The 27,797-nt window shown below is 34.5% G+C and overlaps 1 protein-coding gene across 3 annotated transcripts in view; it reads left to right on the top strand.

The window, feature by feature from the left end:
- COL8A1 (collagen type VIII alpha 1 chain) overlaps positions 1–27,797 on the top strand; it is a 211,954-nt gene that overhangs the window by 126,827 nt on the left and 57,330 nt on the right. For all 3 annotated transcript variants that reach the window (XM_051985175.1, XM_051985174.1, XM_051985173.1), the window contains exon 2: positions 7,166–7,288. The gene's annotated coding sequence lies outside the window, so the exon portion shown is untranslated. The remainder of the gene's footprint in view (positions 1–7,165; positions 7,289–27,797) is intronic.

Raw genomic sequence — 27,797 nt, forward strand, 5'->3', positions numbered from 1 at the left:
AGTCAAATGACATGCACAGGAACATGCAATAGTAAATATCCTACCCTGTATTTGAATTCAGATCTTGCTAATACCTAACCCAGTGACAATTTTAGACAATTAAAGCCTATTCCTAAATATATATGAATTAAATTCACCTAAAATAAGTATTTGATATAGTAAAGAAAATGCAAATGAAAATAATAGTGAAAGAATTTATAGCTTAAATTTCATTCAATACATCTTCCTGGGCTCAAATCTGGCCTCAGATACTTAGTAACTGTGTGACCCTGAGAAAATCACTTAATCCTGTTTATCTTAGTTTCTTCATCTGAACTGAAAAAGGATATGGCAAACCATTCCAGTATCTTTGTCTAGAAAACCCCAAATGGAGTCATAAAGAGTACAAAATACACTAAAGGATTGGATCTTTTACTATATGAGATGACATTATATTGTATTACACGAAAAGGGTAAACTCCTTCTACATTTTCCTTGTAATTTCTAATCTTAAAGAATTTTTAGAGCTCCAATATCAAATACAAATAGAAATAGATCCCTACAGGCTTCATATTGACTTTAAAAAAACACAAATTAATACTATATTGTATTTTCAGTTAATGTATTAAATATTTCCCAATTAATATTTCAATCTGATTCCGCTATGTAGCTTGTAGCCTCATATTTGGTCCCCTTTGCCTCAAATGCTGAAAGGTTAAGTGATTTACCCAATATATATCAGAGCTAGCACTTAATCCTAGATCTTACTGTCTCAGAGGTTAACTGCCCCCAGGGCCCTGCTGCCTTTCATGAAGGCACTAAACTAAAATCAAATGCAATGGAAAATATTCATGCAAGTCCCACTTATCCTTCCCAAAACCTAACAGACTACATAGGACATAGTAAATGCTTAATAGCTGTTTGTTGATTGAACTCTATGAAACCTTTTTATGTAGATGTTTTTGGAAAAACGTGCTTGGAGAAGGTACATTGTTTGGATGGGTTTTGGGGCCCCCAAAAAAATTTTGAGTCAGAACAAAATGGATCAATTGTATAATATTTTAATTGCATGAGGATGGGAGGAAGAGATGCTTCTCATACAAGTTATGCATGGCTCCATAAGACTGTCTAAAGGTAGCTCAAAGGTAGATATGAATAGATATCTCAAGAGTCTCCTCCCATCCTTTTCTAAGGATTTGATTCCTTTCAGAAGAGAAAGTAAGAGATTGGAGCCAGAAGATGGCCTCTCTGTTCTCCTTGGAGAAAGGGTACCAGGCTAAAATTATATCTATCTGCCTCCCCCCAAAATAATGTAGTTTAGGAGGAATCATTTTAGGTCCAAATCACTATCCTTTAGTTTGGACCTTCCCACCAAATATCAGTTCCACAAAGAGTGTAGGTAGCAAATAAAACCATTTATTCATGCCAATAGCAAACAGAAATGAAAGAAGGCATACACATGAGAATATACCATTCAATATTCAGAATGAATAAGCTCCCATTAGGAGCTGGCAATGAGGTAGAAGGGGGAGAATATAGTAGAGTGGAGAGAGAGAAAAAAGGAGAGAAATGGAAGAAGAGAGGAAGAGGGAAGGAGGAAATAAAGAAGAGAGGGAGAAAGAAAGGGGAAGAGGAAGTTAAGAGAAAGAAAAAGGAGAGAGGAAAAAGACAAGAGAGAGAGAGAGAGAGAGACACCAGATAGCGGATTTTATCCAAGGGAAAATTCCTAAAAGTCAATACTGTAGTAAGCTAGGGATAAGGACATGCTTCCTCTCCCCACCCCCTTTCAGAAATCTGAAAATCTGCAACTGCATATCTTATTTCACAAAGTTGGCAGCCAGAGACCTGAATCTATCCACCTGAGATGTTCAAAGCACCATGCTAGATACGGTGTATAGGAAGGAAAAAAGGGAGGGAGGGAGGAAATAAGAGAAGGAGGGAGGGAAGAGAAGAGGGGGAGGGAGAGAGAGCCCAAGTGGAAGGAAGGAAAAAAAGAAGAGAGGGAAGAAAGGAGAAAAGAGACCCTGCCCTTAAGGAGCTTATATTTTACTTTGGTGGAGGAGAGGTAGATAAAGCCTTCCTATTTATAATTAAATAACTGGTAGGTTTAGAAGGGAATGGCACTAAAAACAAAAGGAATAAGGAAAAGCAAGTAGCACTTAACCTGAACCTTGAAACAATCTAAGAACTTTCAGAGACAATTGTGAGGAAGAAGTACAAATGAACAGCCTGGATCAAGAGACAAAAAATGGAATGTTGAATTTTAGGAATAGCTAGTAAGTCAATTGGCAAAATGTAGCATGTGTAAATGGGTCAATATGAAATAAATGTAAATTGAGAGTCAAACCTTAGAAAGTTTGCATTTTATCTTAGAGGCAAAAGACAGCCACTAAGGTTTTTGATTGGAGGAGTAACATAGTTAGACCTGTGTTTTAAGAATATTAATTTGGCAGCTGTGTAGGTGGAATGAAGAAGGGAAAGATTAAAATAAGGAAGATGATATAAAATGCTATTGCAGGTAATAAAGTTCTGATCTTTGATAATGGCCATGTGAATGAAAAAAGGAGGAATGAGAGATAAAAACTGATCAAGACTTGGCAGGGGGTGAAGGAGACCAAGGAGTCAAGGAATCTCTAGAGGGTCATGATATGTAAGGAAGAAAACACATCTTGAGTTGGAAACAACTGCATTTGAATTCTGGTTTGAAATAGTTGAATGATGTCTGGCAAGTCACTTAACTTTTCTGGAACTGTTTCCTCACTTGTAATAGAAGAGTACATTATTAATAGTCTCTACTTCACAAAACTGTTAGAAGGATCTATCAATAAGCATTTGATTAAGTGCTTAATAGCACCAGAAAGTTACATATATAAAGTATTTTCAATCTCTATAATCCTATGTAAATGATAGATATTATTACTACTCAAGATTTGATCCTGTATGACTAAAAGAAGAGAGTACTGAGACATGGGGGCTGAAGAAACAAAGGAGGGAAGGAGGCAGAGAGAGACAGAATAGTCTTGAGCAAGAGTTGGGGTCAGGGTAATGGAACAGGGAAAGAAAGATAGGATAATAGCACAATATTTTGCATTTCAGAATGCATTTTCACTTTTAAAGTAGCACCTATTATCTCTATAAATAATCACAACAACTTGTAAAATAATTTTTATTAAATCTCTTTGATAGAAAAGAACTGAGGCAGAAAGATTATTATTCATTTAGTCAAATGACTCATCAATGGTAGAATAACATCTGACTGTTAGGTGTACACAACCTAAGATAACTGGTACCCTGATGAAGCAAAAACTATTATCAGCAGACAGGAAACAAAATCTAATTTCTTTTTAAAGATATTTTATTGATATCTTTTGGTTTTTATATCATCTACATTTACCCTGTTTCCCCCACCCCTCTCCCAGAAAGCCAGCCCTTCTTTTAAAAAAAATTTACTTTATTTATTTTTGCTAAGGTTATTGGAGTTGTGACTTGCCCAGGATCACATAGATAGGAAGTGTTAAGTGTCTGAGATCAAATTTGAATTCAAGTCCTCCTGACTTCAGGGCTAGTGCTCTATCTACTGCACCATCTAGCTTCTCCCAAAGCCATCTCTTCAAATAAAAATTTAAAAAGGAGAGAGAAAAATTCAACAAAACCAATCATCATTTTTAAAAATTTGATATTATATATGATGTTCAAATCTACACCTGTGAATTTCTGTAAAGAAGGGGAAAAAGTGGTTACATATATTTCTTCTTTGGAGTGAGCTACTCTTTACAACAATTTTGCAACTTTCAGTTCTTGTTCTTTCCCTTCCTATTGTTATAATCATCATGAATATTTTCTCTTGGTTCTGTTTATTTCACTTTATATCAATTCATGTAAATTTTCCATTTTTTTGTATTCCTGCTTATTATTTCTTACAGCACAATAATATTCCTTTACATTTGTGTACTATATTATGTTTAGCATTGCCCAATCAATGGGTATCTACATATTTCTAATTTGTTATCACAAAAAGTACTACTATAAATATTGTGATGTATATAGAGCCTTTCATTTGGCAGATTATATTCTTGGGTTTTATACCTAACAGCTGAAACTCTGGATCAGAGATTATAGACATTTTAGTCACTTTGTTTATACAATTCCATATTGCTTTCCAAAATGGTTTACCAATTCACAATCAGTTAAAAATCTGTTAATGTCCCTGTCTCTCCCCATATTATTGCTTATCTTTTGCCCATTTTCTAGTTGTGATTTAAGATCTCATATTTGTTTTGATTTGCATTTCTCTGATAATTATTTGAAGCATATTATCATAAGGTTGTTAATGGTTTGTGTCTCTTCTTTTGAGAATTTTTTGTTCATATCCTTTAACCACATATCTATTGGAGGATGGTCTGGAATCTTTTAGATTTTTGTTAGTTTTCTATATATTATATATTAAACATTTATCAGCCACAAAGTTTTTTTCCCCCAATTGACTGCTTCCATTCTTTTCCTTAACATAATAATTTTGTTAAATACTTTCATATAATTAAAATTATATCTTATCTTTCATTATTGCCTTTATCCACTTCCTGGGAATTCATCTGGGAATGAGGAAGGGAGTAATATCAGAGAAAATTTAAGTCAAAAAACAACTATCAGTAAAAATGTATTAATTTTTTTTTAAAAAATCTCATTCCCTCTCAATAGTTGTGGAAAATATAGGATCTTTATCTCTTCTAAGGTTTTATAGTATAATCTTTAATTTTCAGGTCACATATCCATTTAGAATTAATAAGGGAATATGATGTAAGATACTGGTCTAAATCTAATTTCCATAAGACTGCTTTCTATTTTTCCCAGAAGCCCTTATTAAAAAGGGAGCTCTTTCTTGGATAATTTATATTTTGGTGTTTATCAAGCACTAAGATACTAAATTCAATTATTTCTGTTTCTATTTTATTTAGTCTATTCTATTCAATCTATTTCTCTATTTTAAAATGCCAAATGGCTTTTATTTTTGCTGCATTATAATATAGTTGGAGGTATGCAAAAGTGCTTCCTTCTTCACTTTTCCCCATTATTTTCCTTGATTTAGGTTTTTTCTTCTTCCAAACAAATTTGCAAATTATTTATCTGGATCTATAAAATATCCCTTTAGTACGATGATACATAAATAAATATGTAAATTAATATTTATATGGTTGTCTTTTTATTCTATTGGAGCAGTACAGTCATGAGCACTGAGTATTCCCCCTACTATTTTTTAATCTTTATTTCTTTAAAAATCATTTTATAATTCAATCTATACAAATATTGAGGGGGCTTTAGCAGACTAAAATATTTTATGCACTTTGTAATTATTCTGATGACCCTTTTATTATTGCCTCAGGTTTTTTATCATGTAGAAATGCTTTTAACTTTTGTGGGTTTGTTTTATAGTTTGCAACTTCGTTGAAAATATTATTTCAGTTGCTTTCTTTGCTGATTTCCTAGGATTTTCTAACTAAATCATTATTTTATCAGCAAATAGGAATAGTTTTGTGTTCTTTTTGGTTCTATTTAAGCCTTTAATTTCTGTCTCATTGCTATTGCTAGATTTCTAAAGCTTTATCAAATAATAGCAGGAAAAGGGAGTAGGCCTGTGTTACTACTATATTTATTGAGAAAATTTCAAATCCCCTATTACATATAATGCTTACATCTCAGTTTAAGGTAGATGCTTGTTAACATATTAGAAAAGATTCATCTATGCCTTTACTTTATAGAGTGTTTAGCAAAAATATCAAGAACTTTATCCCTATAACTGTTGAGTTAATTATGTGGTTTGGGGATGTTTTTGTTTTTAGTGTAATTATATCAATTATCTTCCTAATGTAGAATCATCCTTCTATCCCTGGTATAAATCCAACTTGGATACAATTCATGATTTTTAAAAAATAATTGCTGTAATCTTTTTGCCAAGATTTTATTTAATATTTCTGAATCAATTGATTAATTCATTATAATGATCTATAGTTCTCTTTCTTTGCTTTATATTTCTCTGAGTAATCAGGAAAATTGGACCTATATTTGGCTCAAAGAAAAACTTAGTTCAAATCCCACCTCAGACACAGATTAACTATGTGACTGACACTGGGTAAGTTATCTAAACCACTCTTAGATTTGATTTCATCATTAGCAAAATTAAATTAGAATTGATAGCCTCTAAAGTATATTTTGCCTCTGAATTTATGAACCTATAACTTATTCTTCCATAATCTGTCTCACTGAAAAGCAAACACCTGCAATTTTATCACAAAAGGGAAAATGCCACAAGCTAGTGAAAAATCTGAAATATATATGTATATGTACATATGTAGGGAAAATAAAAAGCGTTTCAATATATAGTAGTGATTTTTGTTGTTGTTCAGTCATTTTTCAGTCAGACTCTTCATGTTCCCTCTTGGCAAAAATGCTGTAGTGATTTGCCATTTCCTTCTCCAACTCATTCTATAGATAAAGAAACTGAGGCAAATAGGGCTAAATGACTTGCTCATGGTACACAGCTAGTAAGTGTCTGAGGTAATATTTGAACTCAAGTAGATGAGTTTCCTGACTCCAGGTCTGGCATTCTGTCCACTATGCCATCTAATTGAACAAAAAAAATTGCTAAAGCATTATCAAATAAAGGTACTGTTTTATATGTTTTAGTAAAAGATGAATTAAAACTTACACAAGTGTGTACAAATGGTATTGTGAATTTAAGATGTCCTAGAAAGTTTATTTTCTCAAATATATAAATTTCCCCCACTTCAAAATTGTTTCCAGAATGAATCTAATGGCAAACCCGTTCCTTCATAGAGAATGCAACAAAACACCCATTTAGATTCTCTATGTAAATTATCACAAACTTCAAATTAGTGGATTCTGAAAAGTTATAGCATTTTTGCCTTATTAGACTAAGCTATGTGAAAGCCATATGCAATAACAAGGAGAAATTTCATTCTCTTCTATAAGTACCAGAAGAGAAAAGATAAGGGGAAAAGATACACCCAGAACTTTCTATAGCACTTAAATATGAAATAGATTTTTTCAACTATCTTTATTATTTGAATTTTTCCAGGAGTAAAAAGAGGCTTGCTCTAATAAGAATTCAATATCCTCATACTGTGCAGATTTCATAACATAGGTTTTTTTTTTTTTTTTCCATCCCCAGGGGCTGATTTGAAACAAAACAAGAGAAGCTGTTCCTTCTGTTACCAGATACCAAAACCAGACCTGCTATAAGTCAAAAGCAACTTCACTGAGCTGTGATTCTTCCATCTCCCAGAGTCTAAATGTAAGTGTATAATATCTAGAATCAGGGTTCAGCAAGACAGATATTATCATTGCTCTTCCATTCTTCACATCTCTTTTATTCACCCACTCTGGCTCCCACTGTTGCTGATCCCCATGTAACCTGTTCAATTTTTCTTGGTCCCCACCTCCCTCCTCATCTAATTCAAGGTATAGAACATTGCTAATGCCTAGTGTAGGAGTTTCAAATAGCAAGATACATGGACTGTTACACATGATCTAAACTGATTTTTAAACTCAAGCATGTTAAATAGGATCTTAAATTTAATCAGTTCCAAATGAGCTGCTGAGGTACCCAAGTGTTTGCCATATGTGGATAGTTTGATTTTACTGAGATGTTTCTTTAGCATGTGCTTCTTTCATGATTAAGCATAGAGTTTCCAAGTAATAAAAGATCAGTAGATTTTAAAAATAAATAATTCCTATACAAATAGAAAAATTAATATTATCATGTATCTCCTAATATTTTCCATATATACTTTTCTTTCATTATCATATGAACCAAAGATTTTCTTCTGATGATATTTCTGTTTATAAGTTATGGATTTTTTAATGAAGAAGTTATTCTTTTTCAATGAGTGTAGGAGTATACAACAAACTTTTCCTAAGGGGGAACTAATGTTTTTGAAATATCATATCATACAACAAATATGGTATTATGCACACATGATATTGAAAATATTCACAGTAAAAAAAAATTGCATACCAGTCCCCTTTTATTCTTTGATCAATCTCTAAATAGAAGCAATAAAAATGTAAAGTACATCGTTAACTTTTGAACTTTGATGGAAAAAGATTATATCCTCCATTTCTGACAAGTAGACATTATCTCATAGTATCCATAGTCATCTTATACTTATGACTATTGTCTGGTCTCGAGTGTGACTTTTGGAAGCACTCATTATTTCCTAATATGTAATAAAACAATGGCTTCTTACATTTTCTTAATTTTACTTGGTAATGAAAAGCATGAACTTCACATGTAAAAAAAGAATAACTAAGATTCTGAGGCATTTAGGATGGTGAGAGATATGGCTATAGATTTTTTTAAAATATAGTATAGTATAAAAATATAGTATAAATATACTAGCCATGTAGTTATTGTTTCACAGCTATATCCCCATGCATAAAGAAATGAAATGAACAAAATACACCCTTTAAAAAAAGACAAAAAAAGAAGGAGGGAAGGAAATAAAAGAGAGGGAGGGAGTAGAGAGGGAGAGAGAGAAGGAAAGAGGGAAGAAGGAAGGGAGAAAGTGAAGGGAGAGGAGAATGAGGGAGAGAGAAAGGGAAAAAGAGAGGGAGAGGAAAAGGAAAAATAGGGTTCTCTGAAATTTTGCTCTTAAGGGCATTTCAATTCACACTATTAAAAATAGATGCACTGATTATTTATGGAGAAAGTTTATTAAATAACTAAATTAAAGCATTTAGAAGTGACTATCAACCCCCTAAGTACATTTGAAGAGAAAAGCTACTGTCTTCATAACTGGGACTTGTTTGCAAGATAGGTGGTGAAGGAGGCAAGATGAGAATTGTATTCACAATCTCTGACTGGTTCTGAAGTTAATCCAAAGAGAAACATAATTGCTGAAACTAAAGGCACAATTAGCTTCTGGATTTCCTGTAACCAAATCTTACTGCCAAGGGCACCAATGGGTTCATACAGTTAAAAAAAAAACTACAATAATAATGCCAACTAAAATAGTGAAAACCTAGAAGGTGACAGAAGAGGAGAAGAAAGGAAAGGAGAAAAGAGGAGAGGAGACTTGTGAAGTTGCAATAGGGATAGGAAAAATCCATCTTATTTTTTTTTATGAAATATCTTTGTTAGGAAGAGTTCTGGGGTATAAAGGCAATAAAAATCACAAAGTAGTTAATAAATAATTTAATCATGAGCAACAGCATAGGAATAAACCAAAATAAACATTATATTCAAAATAGTTATCAAGTCAGTCAGGCTTAGGAATTGGACATGACAGTTTTCTAATAAAAATAACCAGCTGAAAGTCATTCTTAGGCATAGAAATTTTGATTGAAAAAAATAAGGATTTTTTTGAATATGTGTGTGTGCATGTGAGCATGCTGCATGAAAGAAATGGACTTGGCTTGTTACTCTTAATTCCACATAGTGTTTATATCTCATTTAGTGTTCAAATATGGGGATTTTGTGCAGTGATTTCAGTGCAATTTTAAAATAATTTTGATCAAAAAATTGAAAAAACCTACAAATGTCAAGACCAGGATATTGTAATAGGAAAAGCCTCAAATAACACATGAAATGGAAATATATTGTAGAAACTGATTCTCTATGTAGATATACACATCTGCATTACAAATGTATGGACAGTTTTCCCCCTTGGAATATTCTGGAAGGGTTATCTTCAAATTGTCTTTAGCTCCTGACAAATTAATTGAATTCTTGAATCATAATCTATAGAAAGAATTATGGATAGATCCATTTTTATGAGCTAAAAAACATATAAACATGTTTTCAAAATAACTTCCAAACAATCATCCTTTTGCCTATTTCTATTTTCTGCTAAACAGAATGTCTCTTGGACTCACAATAAAGAGGTAGCACCTTGCACTTGGGGATTAATGAACTACATCTGTGACCAAAAATGCCCATGAAAAACCTGCTGGATTGATCTATATCTGTTTTATTAATCAGGCACACTATGGAAAAGCCTTTTTTTGTGGTTGTACTGTATGTTGGAGATAAACAGAGTGGGGAAAACCACAATGCATTTTGGAAGCCATTTGGAGCTTTGAAGAATGTGGACTTTTTCTACTAAATGACAGCAATAAAGTACAACATTTGACAGCTGTAACTTGGGATGTATAAATTCAGTTTATTCTGAGCTTTGCTACTGAATATGACAGCAGTGCTCAATGCAATGACCCAAAAGATGGATTAATATTAAGTTATCATTTTGCTAAATAAATATGGGGTGGGCAGAACAGGATTTTGTTTACTAATTTGGGGGAAGGGGTTGGGAAGGATAGATAATTGTGATTTACCAAAGAATTTTTTAAAAAAAATATAGCCTTGAGTATACATTCTATTGAAACATAAGACTGAAAGTCAAATGTCCCAGATCCTATTCTTGTCTCTACTAACAATGAGACGTGAGTTTTGGGGAATGGTCATGATTGGTTACAAAAAAAAAAAAAAAAAGACAAATGACAAAGAATGATTGCAGGATTTGATTGTTTCTAGCCTAAAGTCCCAAATCTAAATGTTCCCTATGTGAAGCAAAAGATACATCTATTAGCCTCAGATTCTCATATGTTCATCTAAAAATGTTCAAGGGCAATGTTTTAGTGATGGTAGCATGTGAAAAGTGCCAGATTTGGGTGTTTCAATAGTGGGTCTTCTATGTGATACTTGAGTGACTCCAGGCAAGTCATTTAGCCTCTCCAGAATTTGGTTTCCTCAATTATAAAAATAAAAAGAGAGACTTTTAGGACTAGGTGGCCCTTAGGATCCCTTATAGTTCTAAATCTATCATTGTATTGTCTAGCTATAATGAAATATTTAGCCCCAGTGGATTAACATGATTCACATTCATCCTGATCCTATTACAGCCTGTGACATTCCTCCCCACTTTTAATCTCCCATTGCATCAAATTTCTTACTTTTCAGTTGAACTCTTTACCTACTATTTCTTTAGAAAGTAACTTAGAGGAAATATTTTCTAGAAAAAAACTAGCAATTAATATTCTCCATGTCTACATATTATTCCTGACTTCACAATATTATCCATTAAAGTTATTAATGAGCAAGCCATAATGAATCTAAAACAAATATTTAGGACATGTTTATCTCATTTCATATTTAAAAAACCAGAAATATAAACAAGATAAAATGGAAGGTTTAATTGCTTTGCAAAAGTAGAATGTTTTACTTTACAAAATATTATTCAGAATAAAATTCCTTTAAACAATGAGCTGCTCAATAATATATGACATGGAGACTTATTTATAAAAACATGATTGTTTATACATACTTACAGGAACACATCCTCTGTATGAGCAAAAAATGCCTTTGGTATATAATGTTGTATGTATTTTATATGTCACTACCTAGAACCTAGTTGGCAGAAGGATAGACCAGATTGGGGGGGGGGGGATGGTCAGAAACCAGAGACGAGACAGACCCACTGGGGCAAGGCAGGTGATCCAGGAAGGTCCCAGCAGCAGGCAATAGGAGGAAGTCTAGACAGGAGGGTGGAGTGTCAAGGGAGTTTGGCAAAAGGCAATATGCTGAGGTCCAAACAGGCAGATGCTTGGCCTTAGGGAGGTCTGGCAGCAGGTAGCCAGGACCCAGCCATAAGGACTAGGGTTCAAGGGCAGAACTCCAATCTCTAGGAAAAGGTGGGAAAAATAATACAGGTACTCAAGCTTAAGAAACAGTACAGAAGACTAGTTACTAGAACTAGGAAGAACAAGCTAGACCAACTATATAAACCTGATGGTTCTGAGCCACCCAATCTATGGATCCACATGTCCTTCTATTTCCCCTGCCTCAGGAACTGGAGTTATCCCAGAGCTGTGCAAGTAGGGGATTAAGTGGCTCCAGCTGTGGAGACTGTAAGGCTAGAAGTCTGGGGGAAAAGATCCAGATGGATCATTATTGGACACTTCCCTCTAGAAATCCCAGGATAACTAAAACCCCTCTCAAGAGAATCTAGACAGAAATCAATGTGACATCAAAGCTTACAATATGTAGAAAACTAAAAGATGATTGCAGTCACCTATAATACAAATATGCTATGTGAAAATAATGCTTTTTGGGGCTCAAACCCAGACTTGGATCCCACATCAGACTAGGGAAAATATATGCACAGGAATCCTAAGCAAGAAAGCCCAAATGCAACCTATCGAGAGTTATGTTTGAAGCTTGCACTCCTGGAAACTGAAGGCAAATATTTTTAAGTGTATCCTTTATGACAATCTTTTTTTCTTTTTTTCTGGCTCAAAATAGTGAGAAAAATGTAGGAAATTCAACCTTCCTAAACAAGAAGGGAGAAAACCATGGTAGAAATGCAAGCCTTTGATTTTCTTAAGAAGGCAATCTTATTTTGTATAAGGCCAAGCAGAGAGATCAAGGTTGAAGATTTAAGCATTCTGTTTGTAACAAAAAGACAATCAATATGCTAATATAAAAGCATGCTTCTTCCACCCAAAACCGGATCCTATGTCTCAATAAAAATAGAACCTGCTTGTTAATGGTTTCAATAATATTAATTCCCTGGGATAGGTAAAATGTCACCTTTGAATGAAGCACGGAAATATTTTAGACCTGGAAGGAAGTTGGGAGAGATTTAAAGCATGGCACTAAAGTCACTTTAGACAGCACAGTTAAAATGATGAAGTGAAATATTAGTCTGATGTCTCCATTTATGAAATAACTGAAATGTTGCCTCTATCCTACATTTACAAGCTCTAACTTTGTGATATATATATATATATATATGTGTGTGTGTGTGTGTGTGTGTGTGTGTATGTATATATATATATATATATATATATATATATACATACACACATAAAACCTATTTTAAAGATAACATTTTACCTACTTTTTATTGCGTGAATATTCCAATATGCTTTGACCAATAAAATTCTGATAAACATAGAGATCATGTAGTCTAAAGCCTCAATGTTGTAACTGAAGAAACTGAAGCACAGAGAAAATGAGTGATTCACATAAAATCAAACAAATTGTTAGGAGCTGATATAAATCTGAAACAGGGATTTCTAATCTGGGGTCCATGTAACTAAAGGTTTTCTTAAAAAATTTTTTTGATAACTATATTTCACTAGAATATCAAAGGAATCCAAACATTTAAAAAAGGATAAGAACATATAATCTGGAAAGAGGTTTCTAGTGGCATGCTATATGGCTCTGTAGTTGGCCATGTTCTATTTATAGGACATTTGTATCAAATTTTGAATAAAAATAGAGGAAGAATAGAGATAGGCATAACTTACAAATACTTAACTTACATAAAGAAGGGAAGAGATAAGTATTACATCATATGACAAAAATATAGAACAAAACACTCAAATAGTTTTAACAAGAATACGTTAAACAGCATAAAAAAAATCTGGCATTTGTGTTCAAAAAAGTTTTTGCACAGGTACAGAATGGAAGAGATTTAACTTTGTAACAGCTCATAGGAAAAAGGCCAGGATGCCGTAGCTGCCTGGAAACTCAATATAAGTCAACAGAGAGCTATAACTTGAAAAAGAATAAAAAGCCCTAATGCAATTTAATGTTACATCAATATAAACCTAATGTCTGGAACAAAGAAGGCAATACTTTCACTGTACTCTGCACTAGGCTGATCACAACTGCATAATTCAATTCCATTCTGGTTGATACATCTTAGAAGAGGCTTCAGTAAACTATACTGTACTCAAAGGAGAGTGATTACCCTGGTGGGAGGTCTGGAAATAGTCTCCTATGAGGAATAAATAGTTAATGGAACTGGGAAGATTTCATCTGGAAAAGAAGGGAAAGGGAATAAGTGTTTATATAGTGCTTGCTATGGGTCAAGTACTTTATAAATATCATCTCATTTGATCTCATGATTAACTTTGTCAGATAAGTATTGAAATCAATCCCACTTTAGATTTGAGGAAACTAAAGCAAACAATTGTTAAGTGATTTTCCCAGGATTACACAGCTAACAAGGATCTGAAACTAGACTTGAATTCTGGACTTCCTGACTCTAGCCCCAGTGTTCTATCCACTGTACTACCTCACTACCCAAACTTAAAGGGAGGATCAGGAGAGCTGTCTCTTAGAAGGGGATTAAGTATATTCTTCTCTGATCCAGGATCAGCATCAATGATCAGATATTACAAATAGGCAAATATTGGCTTGATATAAATAAATATTTTCCAATAATTAACAATGGAATAGACTGCCTCACAGAATAGTGATCTGTTTTATAAACCTCTCAGTAATTATTTGTTATTGACATTTTTTATTATTTTCATTTTTGTCCTAATCATCATTAGGGAACAGATTGAATTCAATAATTCAAAATTATCAAGATCTTTCTAGAAGTAAAGCACCTTGCAAAGGATGGAAGAAAATATACAAATAAATGGACATTATCCCACCATTCTAAAAACTTGAAATCTATAATTATAGGATATCAAAACAGCTATATAATCTCAATAATATAAAATGAAACATGAACATATAGGAAAGGAACAAATTCTGAGAAAGGAGAGGTTATTTTTGCCTTAGAGGGTAACAAAATTCTTTATGGAACAGAAGGTATTAGGATTTCAACAGGTTGACAAGGGATGAAGGTCCTGGGTCCTAACATTCTAAGTAATAATGTATACAGAGACATCTGTTCTGATGGTCTGGATATTTAAAAATAAATATCTCATTTAATGCAAAATATCAGAAATATATTAAACATTTATAATGTATCAGGCAGTGTGCTAGAGGTTAAAATAAAAAGCAAAAGCCAAAATGGTTCCTTCTTTCAAGGAGATTTCTTCAATGGTTCCTTCCTAAGGGAAGGAGATCAAGGAGAAATAAAGTTGAAACGGGAAGGATTGAGATAATTTGTAAAGTGCCTTGAATCTTAGAAAAAAAACAAATTTTCTTCCACAGAAAGGGTTTTTGCACAATGCGTGATTTATTTTTATCCGTTCATTAGAAATACTGCCACATTCCAATAGATTTGTAATGGAAAGTGCCATTCATATCCAGAGAGAATTATGGAGACTGAATATAGACCAAAGGATAGTATTTTAACCTTTTTGTTGTTGTTTGTTTGTTTGCCTGTTTTTTTCTTTCTCGTGTTTTTTTCCCCTTTTGATCTGATTTTTGTTGCACAGCATGATGATTTAGAAGACTTGCACATGTTTAAACTATATTAGATTGCTTGCTGTCTAGGGGAAGAGAAGATGGGGAAAGGGAGAAAGTTTTGGAATACAAGGTTTTGCAAAGATGAATGTTTAAAATTATCTTTCTGTGTATTTGGAAAAATAAAATACTATTAAATTTGAAAGAAAAAGGAAGGAAGGAGGGAAGGAGGGAAAGAAGGAAAAAGGGAAGGAAGGAAAGAAAGAGGGAGAGAGGAAGGAAGAAAGGAAGGAGGGAGGGAGGGAGAGAGGGAGGAATATTTAGGAATTGAGTAATTTGAGAGATTTGGGGAAAATTTGGGAAAATAACTTAAACTCTTTAGGCCTTAGTCCTTCACCTGTAAAATGTGGAGAAATTCTCACCAAATGTCATCTAAGATCTCCTTTAGTTTTAAATCTCTGATCTTAGTAACCTATGAAAAAGACTAAAGGTGAGACTACTTGGTGCAATACTCTAGACTAAAAGTAACAAGAATCTGGTGTAGTTTTAGGCCTGTGAGAATGAAAGGAGGAAACTTAGGCAAGGGATTATGGAAGGAGAAGGAACAGAATTTTGCAGTTGATTAAATGTGAGGAGCAATGAAGAGAAAAGAGGCAAAAATACCACTGAGACAACTGGATAGTGCAATGGATAGAGCAGCAGGAGTTAGGAAAATCGGAATTCAAATCCAGCTCAGACTCTTATTAGTTATGTGATCTTGAGCAATCCACTTAACCTCTACCTTTCTCAATTTCCTCAACTGTAAAATGAGGTTAATAATTGTACTTACTTCACCAGGTTATAAAGAGCAAATGAGATAATGTTGGGAGAGCACTTAGCAGAGTGTCTGGCACATAGCATGCACTATATGTTGTTGTTCAGTCATTTCAATCATGTCCAACTCTTCATGGCCTCCTTTGGAGTTTTCTTGACAAAGATACTGGGACTTGTCATTTTCTCCTTTAGCTCATTTTACAAATGAGGAAACTGAGTCAAGCAGGGTCAAGTGACTTGCCCAGAATTACATAGGCAGTGAGAGTCAGAGGCTAGATTTGAACTCAGGTCTGAGACTCTATCCACGGTACCCCCTAGATGCCTTAGGCCTTGTATAACTATTAGCTAGGAGTCAGGGGAAGTGATTTCAAACCTCATCTATGATGCTTATTACCCATATGATTTTGTATAAGTCACTTAAATTTCCTTGGCTGCACTTTTCTCTTGCACAAATTGAAGGGAATTGAACTAAATGGCTGCCAAGGTGTGTACACACACACACACACACACACACACACACACACACACACACACATACACACACACACGATAGATAGATAGATAAAGAGAGAAAGGAAGGAAGGAAATATATTGCACTGGAAATCACCAGATTTGAAGATTGCTTTTGATTATGACTTCCAAAAATGTTTTGAGCAGTGACAATATTTTTGGAATTAATGAAATATCCCTGCCAAACAACTACTTTGAAGTAAGACCGTGTTTCACATTTCATCTATCCAATTCACATTTTCTCATATTCCCTGTGCTATATTTATGTATGTATGTGTGTGTGTGTATACATATTTACAAAAATAAATATATATATACATAAATGTATTTATGTGAGTATACACATACACACATACACACACACACACACACACACACACACACACACACACACACACACCCTCTCAGGCAAATTAACAGTCATTTATGCCTTTTAATTTGCCCAGTAAATTAGGAGGGGGCAAAAAGATAATGGATACAAAAATGATGTGAATTTCTTTGATATTTCCTAAGTCAATAAGACATAAAGTATAAATGCCAATGATGAAAAGATAACAGGAGAATTAGGGAAAGAGCCCTTGGAACCTCTCTTTGCCCTCCCATCTTTGGGGGAGCAGAGAGATGATCCTGGGGAGAGGAAATCAGCATTGAGGGGCTACCCTGAACTTTACCTCCCTATTTTAGTTGAGGCTGGAACAATGTGAATGAATCTGCAACACCAATACAGCTAGTCAGTCAGCTGAAATATAAAGAAATAGATTTGGTTTGGCTTTTGCAGTGGTCTTTAAAAAAAAAAAAAAAAGTGGTTGTAAGTCAAATAGAACATAGCTGTCATCTAGTGGCCATTTGAAACTATGACAATAATAAAATATAGACCCGATCGTTTTCCAATTTTTGAAAACAGCTTTTTGGGATTAAACCATCAATTTAGAGGTAGGGGAGACCTCAGAAATGATTTAGTCCAACTTCCTCTTTTTACACATGAGGCAACTGAGACCCATAGAGTTTAAGTAATCTGTGCAAGGTGTCTGAGGTTGCAAATAAAAGAACCAAGATAAAAATACAGATTTTCTGACTCCAATCTAACATCCTTTCTCATAATATTTAATCAAATGATTCTAGGATTTTGAGCTCAAAGAAATCTTATAGCCCATCTAGTCCAATGCTTCCAATTTTCCAAATTTACAAAAAAAAAAAAAAAAAACAAGGCCCATAAATACAATGTGATTTGCCCAGCATAATTCTTCTAGGATTCTAACCCAGAGTAATCTAATTCAAAAGATAGTTTTCTCTAACAACTCTAAAAGTAATTATTAATGTTAAAAAAATATTCTTGTATTTGTATCTAAGTATCATGCAAGGGATCAAGAATATTCCAAATTTAAAATATGTCAACTACAATAGCAATTACTTCAATTGTTTAAAATATCATAGGTTTTTTGGAGAAATTTCTTAAGTTAGAAAAATGGAAGGAAACTTGGCTCAAATCCTGGCCCAGCCACCTGTCACCTGTCTGTGCTTTGTCAAATCCCTAACTTCTCTTTTTTCTATTTCCTTTCCCTGCAAAATAAAGGGTTAGACATCTAACATCTCTTCCAGCTCTAATGATATGATATCATAACTTTGAAATACTTGGCAGCTTTCTAATCACTCAAAATATGGTATTAAATTTTAAAGTTTATATAAACTTACTAAAGGATAATTGTATAAAATATATAATTATTATTTTTATTTAATAATTCATATGATTTAAGTTTAAGTTACAGCCTGATTAAAGAAAAGAAGAGGAATTATGTAAATCAGAGATTTTTCTTTTTTGTGTGCTGGACCTCTTTGGCAGTCTAGTAAAGCCTATGGATGGATTCCTTCTCACAATAATGTTTTTAAATAATTGAAGAATATGCTCAATTTCAGCTAGACATTAGTAAAAATAAAGATGCAGTCTTTCTCCTACATGCTTACCGTCTCTTTAAATCTGTTCACAAATCCAAGACATGACATAAATATAAGCTATGGTAGGCTTTCCCAAACTATCCTCTGTGCTAGAAAGAAGATTGTTGAAAGGTAATATTAACTTAATCATTTTGCCTCTTCTTTTAGCAAAAGTGCTAATATGTTAATAATTGGGGTTTATTTTTAATTTGGGGTTTGTACCTGCAGTTTCAGTTGTGTAGAGAACCCTCATCAAGGGAATCCATCTATCAAAGCAAATTAGCCATTACTATTCAATTTAACATATGTGTGTGTGTATGTAATGTATATGTATATAATTCTCATTTGACTTTACAACCCTAGGAGGCAATTACTACCATTCCCATTTTTTCAGATGTAGAAACTGAGGCTTAAAGGGGAAAGGTAACTAGCTAATGAATGTCAAGAAACAAAGATTTCTAATCTCTCTCTTAATGGAAGTCCAAAGTTCTTTTGATTGTGCCATACTGACTGGTTGACCATTTATGGAAACTCAATGCAAAGCGGGTTGCAGCAGATGATGTCTAAGGTCCCATCAAGTTAAGTCCAATGAATTAGAAGATCCACTAAGGAACGTCAAGACCTCATTTCATTTCTCCCAGCAAAGGATATGGTTAGCTTACCTTTCTGATTTCTAAGCAACTGCATGCTCTCTAATCTCACAAATCGCTTAGAAGAGGGAGGGGAAAAAAAGGCTTGCTACATCTTTCTGAAGCAAGTGTTTCCATCTGATTTCTGCAATTACGTTTCCAGCTCTAATTTAGCAACTTCATTGATATTAATCCTCTGGGCTTCTTTGACAAAGGCTCCTTAAATAAAACAAGCTTTCTATCCCACCCCTAGATTTTAATATTTATTTAAAGTAATTAAGAATTGTTAGCAATAATATCTTTTAGAGGATGGATGGATGAATATACACATAGCAAGAGACAGACAGGTATATGTACACACATATAGAGGAAGGGAAGAGAAACTGGTAGAGAGAAGAGGGAGACAGAAAGATAGAATGACAAGCCAAACCTTTTTTAAATCTCACTTTGAAACACTATAGTTTCTTCTCTCTTTGATAGCTTATATTGGAAGTCACAAACATGTTACAAGAGAATTTTCAGTGGCAATATCTCTGAATGTAGAGCATGATTCATGAAGATTGACATCAACTATAAAATAATAAGAGTAAACCTTGCTTTATCTGAATGTTTCCAAGAAAAAGGTTTCCTACTTTAAACCCAAAAAATACACTTAAAAGTGGGTGTGTAGTCTTCCTGTGCAACAAGAGAACTGTTTGGTTCCGCACACATATATTATATCTAGGATATACTATGGTATATTTAACATGTATAGGACTACTTGCCATCTTGGGAAGGGGGTGGAAGGAAGGAGGGGAAAATTCAGAACAGAAGTGAGTACAAGGGATAATGCTGTAAAAAATTACCCTGGCATGGGTTCTGTCAATAAATTTTTTAAGTGTGTGTGAATGAAGAATGTATGAGAGAACAGAAAAATGGTAAGAAGTGAAGAAAAGAGAAAAAAGAGAGTACAAAAAGCAGACTCTTGCTTTTAAAAAATTCTCAATTATTCACATTGTTAAAGTGGTGCTATGGTACAGATAACTCAAATGGTTAGACAACACATCTAAAAATTATTTTTATCTGGCCCGTGGTTTTAGTTTTGAAATCTATATTGATAAGAACTTTTCTCAACTTTTAGGAATTCATAGTATACATACAAAAACTGGAAAGTGCCCTATGAAGAAAGATAGGGAAGCTCCCTAGAGCTTAGCTTCCTTGTCAAGGTCTGCTGCTCAGCACCTCCCAGTCTAAGAGACAGGGAACACTATAGCAGAGAAAGTAATGACTTAGGAGACAAGATAACTGAGAGTTGATTTTGGCCTTTTTCTTGTCTAAATATACATATGCTTCAAAGAAAATTACTTGTCTTCTCAGGACCTTGAGTTTGTCATCTATGAAATAAGAGGATTGAATCAGGTGATCTCTAAAATCCCTTGTGTCTCTGAAATTCTCGGATTTTCTGGCTTCCCCTCATTCCACGTTGGAATAGGAGAATCCTGCCTTTCAGATTCATACAAAATGGCAACCTTCAGGTTGTTCACAACTTTTCTAAGCATACTCTTCCTGAGGCATGGGTGCTGATAAGATCACAGGACTTAGAGATGAAAAGGACCTTAAAGACTATTGAGTCCTTTTATAGATGCAGAAATGGAGATCCATACTTGGACAAGTGAAGTGTTCTCCACTGCCGTATTATCAGTTTCTCATGTATGGAATATTTCCAAAGGCTTAGGGAAGGTTTAAGCTTTAATAGCTTAAAAATTCAATATGACTTTGGGACATTCTGTAAAATGGTCCACAGTGAGGGAGCATGCTATTCACCTTCCAACTGAGAAATAACCCTTACTGGAATGCAGAATAGAAGGTGAGACATTTTTAGACTGTGATATTTGTTGCAAATAAGATATTATTTGTAAAGTCTTTAGCACAATGTTGTTGTTCATTTGTTTAGTAATATCCAATATCCCATAACCCCATGAACCATAGTATGTCAGGTTCTTCTACTGTTGTTGTTCTTCTTCTCTTCCTCCTCCTCCTTTTTCTTCTCTTCCTCCTTCTTCTCCTTCTTGAGATGTTTCAGTCATGTCAGATCCTCCATGATCCCATTGGGGTTTTCTTGGCAAAGATACTGGAATAGTTTTCCATTTCCTTCTCTAGCTCATTTGACAGGTAAGGAAACTGAGACAAAGGAGATTAAGAGACTTGGCCAGAGTTACATAGCTAGTAAGTGTCTAAGGTCAGATTGAACTCATGTCCTGCTGACTCCAAGGCCAGTGCTCTACCCACTCTACCACCTAGATGCCAGGCCCTTCTATCTTCCACTGTCTCCTAAAATCTGTCCAGCCCCATATTTGTTGCTTCCATGGCACCATCTATCCATCTTATCCTCTGCCATCCTTTTCTCCTTTTGCCTTCAATCCTTCCCAACACTGGAGTCTTTTCCAATGAGTCCTGTCTTCCTATCATGTGGCCAGAGTACTTTGCCTTCATCTTTAGTATTTGACTTTCCAGTGTTTACTCTGAATTAATTTAAGTATTGACTGATTTGACCTTTTTACTGTACAAAAGGACTCTCAAAAGTTTTCTCCTTAACTATAATTCAAAAAAGCCAATTCTTCAATACTCAATACTCAGCTTTTCTTAACTTTCACAGTCATAATTATTGGAAAAATCAAAGCTTTGACTCTACAGATTTTTGTCAACAAGGTGATGTCTTTGTTTTTCAGTCTGCTACCCAAAGTTGATATAACTTTCCTTCTAAAAAACAAGCACCTTTTAATTTCATAGCTGCAATCACTATCAACCATGATGTTGAGCCGAAAAATAGAAAATCTGACATTCCTTCCATTTCTTCTCCTGTTTGCTAGGAAGTAATGGGGCAATTGTCGTGATCTTAGATTTTTGAGTTTTCGGGTTTTTGTTTGTTTGTTTGTTTGTTTTTTACAGTTAAGCTTCAAGCAAGCCTTTACACTCTCCTCTTTAGCCCTCATCAAAAGACTTAATTTTTCTTTACTTTCTGCCATCAGAGTGGTATTATATGATGTCTGAAATACTTAATATTTCTCACAGAAAACTTGATTCTGGCTATTGATTTATCCAGCCTGCCATTTCACATGATGAATCCTGCATGTGAGTTAAATAAAAAAGGTGACAATATATAGCCTTGGCATATACCTTTCCCAATCTTAAACCAACTAATTATTCCATGTTCAGTTCCACCTGTTGCTTCTTGACCCACATACGGGTTCCTCACAAATAAGATCTTTTAGCAGTCTCATCTCTTTCTATTAGCACAATACCTGACAATAAATGCATGTTCCCTGTCCCTCCTTTCTCTGCCCCCCTCCTACCCATCTTTTTGTTGTTATTGTTGAGTTGCATCAGTCATGTCCAAATCTTTGTGGTCCTATTTGGGATTTCCTTAGCAAAAATATTGGGGTAACTTGCCATTTCCTTCTATAGCTCATTTTACAGATGGAGAAACTGAGGCAAACAGGATAAAAATTACTCCCCTAGGGTCACACACAGTTAGTTAAGTATCTGAGGTTGGATTTGAACTCAGATTCTTCTGACTCCAGGGACAGCACTCTATCCATTGCACCATCCCTCTGTCAATATCCCAAAACAGAAATATATATATTTAGGCCTGTAATGTAGAAATAGGGCCTATATCTGTGATTTTATTAGTATAGAGGAACTCTTCTTTAGTAAGAAGATTTATTCTGCAATCAGGTTGACATCTTCTCTGTAAATTACAATCTTAGAGAATGACCCAAAGCATTGAGAGATTGTCACTTACCCAGAGTCAAATAACTAGAATGTCTCTTGGTCTCTCTATATCCATAGCTAGCACCCAATCCTCAATACCAGACTGCCTCTATTAATAAAATACAAGATAAAATTAACTTTTAGAATTATGCATGCAATTCTCAGAAACTTTGTAGCCTCTAAAATTCTAGGGGGAAAAAACTTCCTAACAATTAGAGCAATTTTAAAGTGGAATCAGCTGCCTTGGTAAGTAGTTGATTCCTCTTCTTTGGAGGTCTTCAAAAAAGAGTTGGCTGATTAGAGAATAGCATAGTTGATCCTATTTGCCTCTGTTCAGAATTCCTATAAGCCTTTGGATAGTGAGAAAAGGAAGGTTATTGGGCATGTATTCCTAAAATATGAATATGGATCACATGAAGAACAGCTACAAATGGCTTTGCATATAGAGCATAAAACTTGATGCTATTGCCAGTAGGCTGGATGGTTGGCCAATACCTGACCCCAAGTGACATTTCCAAATATTCTTATGTAAAAGTATTTCAAAGACCCATAGCTGGATAATTAAAAACCATTTGTTGGCTTCAGGCATGTTTAGCAATGTCAAATAATGGGAGCTTATACTCTGTCTCCTTTTGGGAATTACAAGGTGAAAGTCCATAGCTCAGTCCAAAGGAATGTGAAATACCAGCTTGAGATTTAAGCTATTGGGCGGGGGAAGTATTACAAAGGAGGGAAAAAGTATGGGAGAATGGAAGCCTATGCCTGAACATGTGAACCAAAATCTGTTCTGAGAAAGCCAAATTCTTGAGTTTCTTGTAAATTATCTTGCTTGGAGCCATAGAACTGGTACTTGAGGATTTAACAAAGTTATAATATCTCTGGAAAATAGATTGGAACCAGAAGACATCATTGATATATATAGAGATCATCTATCTCAAACAGAAACAGAACTACGCTGTGCAGTAGTTTAAAGTTGAACCCAGACATTAAATGACTTATATGAAGAGAGAGCATCTCTTTGCTTTCCTGGTATATATAATATCTACAATAGAGTCATTGTTCTTCCCAAAAGTGGATTCTGGTCACTATGCTACAGTGACAATAGTACTGGAACCTGGTTTCAATTCTTATCTATGATCATTAGCACTTTGAACAAGTCACTCAATCTTCAATTTCTTCATACTGAGAGAGTAGGATGGTAGGAGGCTGGACATGGAGAAAAGACAATTGGAAGAGAGGAATTAGGAAACAACATAATAACATAATAGTTACTTTCAACTATTTAAAGAATTATCACTTGGAGGAAAGGTAGGACTTCTGTTTGGTCCTGGGAAGCAGAGAAATGAGTAGAAGTTGCAAAAAGATAAATTTATACTTGATATCAGGAAAAGTTTCCTAATGATCATAGCTTTTTGAAAGTAGAATCAGCTGCCTTAGGAAGTAGTTGGTTCATCTTCCATGGAGGTCTGAAAGAAAAGAAAAATAAAGGTTGGTTAATTATCCGTTCCTTAAGAATATCACAATGGAAATTTATTTTATGTATGGAGTAAACTAGATAGCTGCTGAAATATCTTCCAAATCTCAAATTCTGTGATTCTGTGATAAGACAGCTTCAAGATGGACTCATACAAATACAAATCCATGAGCTTATGTATCAGGATTACTAATTTCCCATTTTGTGTCCACAGAATGGGTAATGAAAGATTGAATACATTGCTAAAGGAGATGAAAAACTTAAGGAAGAGATGACAGAAAAATGGAAATAGGGGATGAAAACAGTATATCAATTTTGCAAATAACTATCTTTGCCAAATGAAACATAGCCAAAGGGGCTTATTCTGAAGAGGGGCTGCTGTTATCTAGCAGATATTTCTGTCTCAGGTGACTCATTCTTAGCTCTTACTGGCTTACAATTTTTAATGATTCACAAACTGAGTATTAGCAGAATCTCTTTTTAAGATTCTATTGAGGATTTGCTTTTTTTTTTTCCTTTTTTGATCAGTGTTTATAACCCATTCTATACATTCTCAATTTAATGGAATTCTCAGTCCTGACCCTCAGTCATAATGAATAACAGACAATAGAGCAGTCCTCAAACAAGTCTTTTGGGGGGCCTCCCACTTGCTTTAAGATGCCACATTTGACTTCTATTTTGTACCCATTCCTACTTTTTCACCTGTTCAATCAACCAATAAATATTTATTAAGGACCTACTATTTACCAAGAATTATTCTAGTTCTGATTTCAGTCCCAGGATTGGCCACTTCATCCTCAATCCACTCTCTTCTCTCCATTTCCCAGCCCTACATTGGTTGTATAACATTTAAACTCAAATTTAAATTGAGATGTTTGTTGGTAAGGGGTCATCATGATGGAAGCGGGAAGACAGAGATGAAATTAGGGTGGGACATACTCCATTCCTTCATCAGATCATCTCCATAAAGACTTTTGATAGGTGAAGAGAAGCCCTACGTTGTTTTAGAGAGCATAAGGCAGTGTTGTTGATGATGTTATTATTCAGTTATTTTTGTCATGTCCAACTCTTTGTGACCCCATTGGGAGTTTTCTTGGCAAGAAATTATAGTGGTTTGCTACTTCCCTTTTCAGGTCATTTTATAGATGAAGAAATTGAGGCAAACAGAGTTAAGTGATTTACCCAGGATCTCATAGCTAGTAAGGGTCCAAGACTGAATTTGAACTCAAGTCTTTTGAGTTCTAGGTCTGGTGCTCTATCTACTGACTGTTCTTGATAAAGCTATGTAGAATGGTACAAAAAGATGTCACAAAGATGGGAGTTTAGATTCTGCCTCTCCTACATGAGCTGTGCACCTATAGGCAAATCATTTAATTTGTCTTTGTAATGTAGATGTTCCTAATTTTTTGTGTGTCATGCTTCCCTTTGGCTATCTGCTGAATCCTATGGTCCCCCTTCTCAGAAGCGTTTTTAAAGAATTGGGAGAAATGTTAAATTTTAGTAAAAAGTAAATGAAATAAAGATGCTGTATTTTCCACATCTAAGTTCACAGACCCTCCCTCTCCCGCCCCCCCCCTTAAATCTGCCCATAGACTCCTTAGGGATCTATAGCCCTTGGGTTAAAAGCCCCTGCTCTAAGCCAATAAGTTACAGATGAGTTGTTGATCTGTAATTAAGTGAATTTCCATAGCAAACATTCTCCCATATGAGTAGAATCACCACCACCCCTCCCCAACAAAGAAGACTTTAAAGGTCATTTATAAGATAAATCATTTGAACTTCACTTGAATCAAAGTTTGTCAAAGTATTCAGACTCTTATGGAAAGGCTTTTTGAGAAATGTTCCTATTATTTTAAAGATAAAAGTCTAAACAGGAAAAAGATGGAACTAGTAAAAGGGCAATAAGAGATAATGTAATACATCTTTCCCATCTTACATTTTGGTAATATTATGACTTAAAATAGATATGGGGAGGAACCCAGTGGAGGAATTTCAGTGAGTCTAATCTACTTACAACTAGAAATGCTTCCAGGACTAAAGAGCCTCTGGCAAAAACACTGACTGGCATCATCTTTCTAAAAGGTAAAAAAAATCCTTCCTCTCCCCCTCCCCTTGGCAGGTTTTAAATGACACTTTTTAAGTACAAGGCAGACGTTCCAAACCTGAGCCAAAAGCACATTAATCCAAAACACATATCACCCTGCTTCAGCTCAAGAGCTGCTAAAAAGCTATGTCTGAGGATCGCAGGATGTCTGTTTTAAAACAGCATCCCACCATATTACAGCTCCAGAAATAGGGAGCTCTTCCTCCAAAGTAATGTTTTAAAGCATTTCTTAGCTGAGTATTGCTTGTCTACATTCAGTAGAATTCCAAATATGACCAGATATTTAGATAATATAACTATAAAAATATATTTATCTATATCTATTTTAATCAATATAAATATCAATAAAAATCAATTCATGCTTAATTGTATCCTCAAGTCAAGTGAAAAAAGCATTTATCAAGTAACTTCTGTGTGTTAGGCATTATGTTAGGCAGTATAGATACAAAAAGAGAGGCAAAAGTGTCTGCTCTTAGGGAGCTCACAGTCTATTGGGGAAAGATAACATGCAAATAACTATATATAACTACATAAGATAAATTGGAGATGATCAACAAAGGACAGGCACTTGCCCTGGGACTTGAAAGAAGGCAGAGAAGAACAGAATTCCAGTCATGGGGGACAGCTGGTAAAATTGCACAAGATAGAAGATGTAGTGTCTTAAATGAGGAACAGCTAAGAGGCCAGTATCACTGGATCACAGAATCATTGATGAGGAATTGAGATGTAAGATTGAAAATTTAGGAGGCCAAGCCATAAAGGGCTTTGAATTGCAAGAAGATTTAATCCTGGATGGGAGAAGGGATCACTTGAGTTTGTTGAGTAGAAGGATAATATGGCCAGACTTTAGGAAGAACATTTTGACCATTTATTAGAGGATAGACTAAAATGGGGAGGGAATTTAAGGCAGAGAAGAAAGCAAAGGTTTGAATATATAAGAAAGCAACATCAAGGCACACTACAACCCCAAAAAGTTTCTGTTATGTGCCTACACCAAAACAGTGAAACACACATATACTGTGGTATACACCAATATTTCTAACCTAAACTTTCTCATATCAATGATTAATAGGAAGGTGAAGGAAAGAACAGCAGAACAATGTCTCTTTATCTGTGTGTCTACATCATACCAAAAATAGCAAAATTCAAAGAAAAAGTCAACCTTTAATCTTCAAATAATCAAAACAAGTTAACTCTGCATGTGGGACTTTTTTTTTAACTTTCCAAATGCATCATGTTAGTATTATATAGACACAACTTTCGTTCAGGAAAAGGAATTATAGTAGGAGATAGTTTCATAATCCAAGGAAAAATTAAGAATTAATAGAGCTAGATTTGAAGGTTAGATTTTAGAACTAGAACTAGGAGGGACTTCAGAGATCATCTAAATACAATATCTTCATTTCAGAGATTAGAAAGGTTATCTAGGTAAGTGACCAA

This window comes from Antechinus flavipes, chromosome 3 (assembly GCF_016432865.1).
Source record: "Antechinus flavipes isolate AdamAnt ecotype Samford, QLD, Australia chromosome 3, AdamAnt_v2, whole genome shotgun sequence".
NCBI classification, from domain to species: Eukaryota; Metazoa; Chordata; class Mammalia; order Dasyuromorphia; family Dasyuridae; genus Antechinus; species Antechinus flavipes.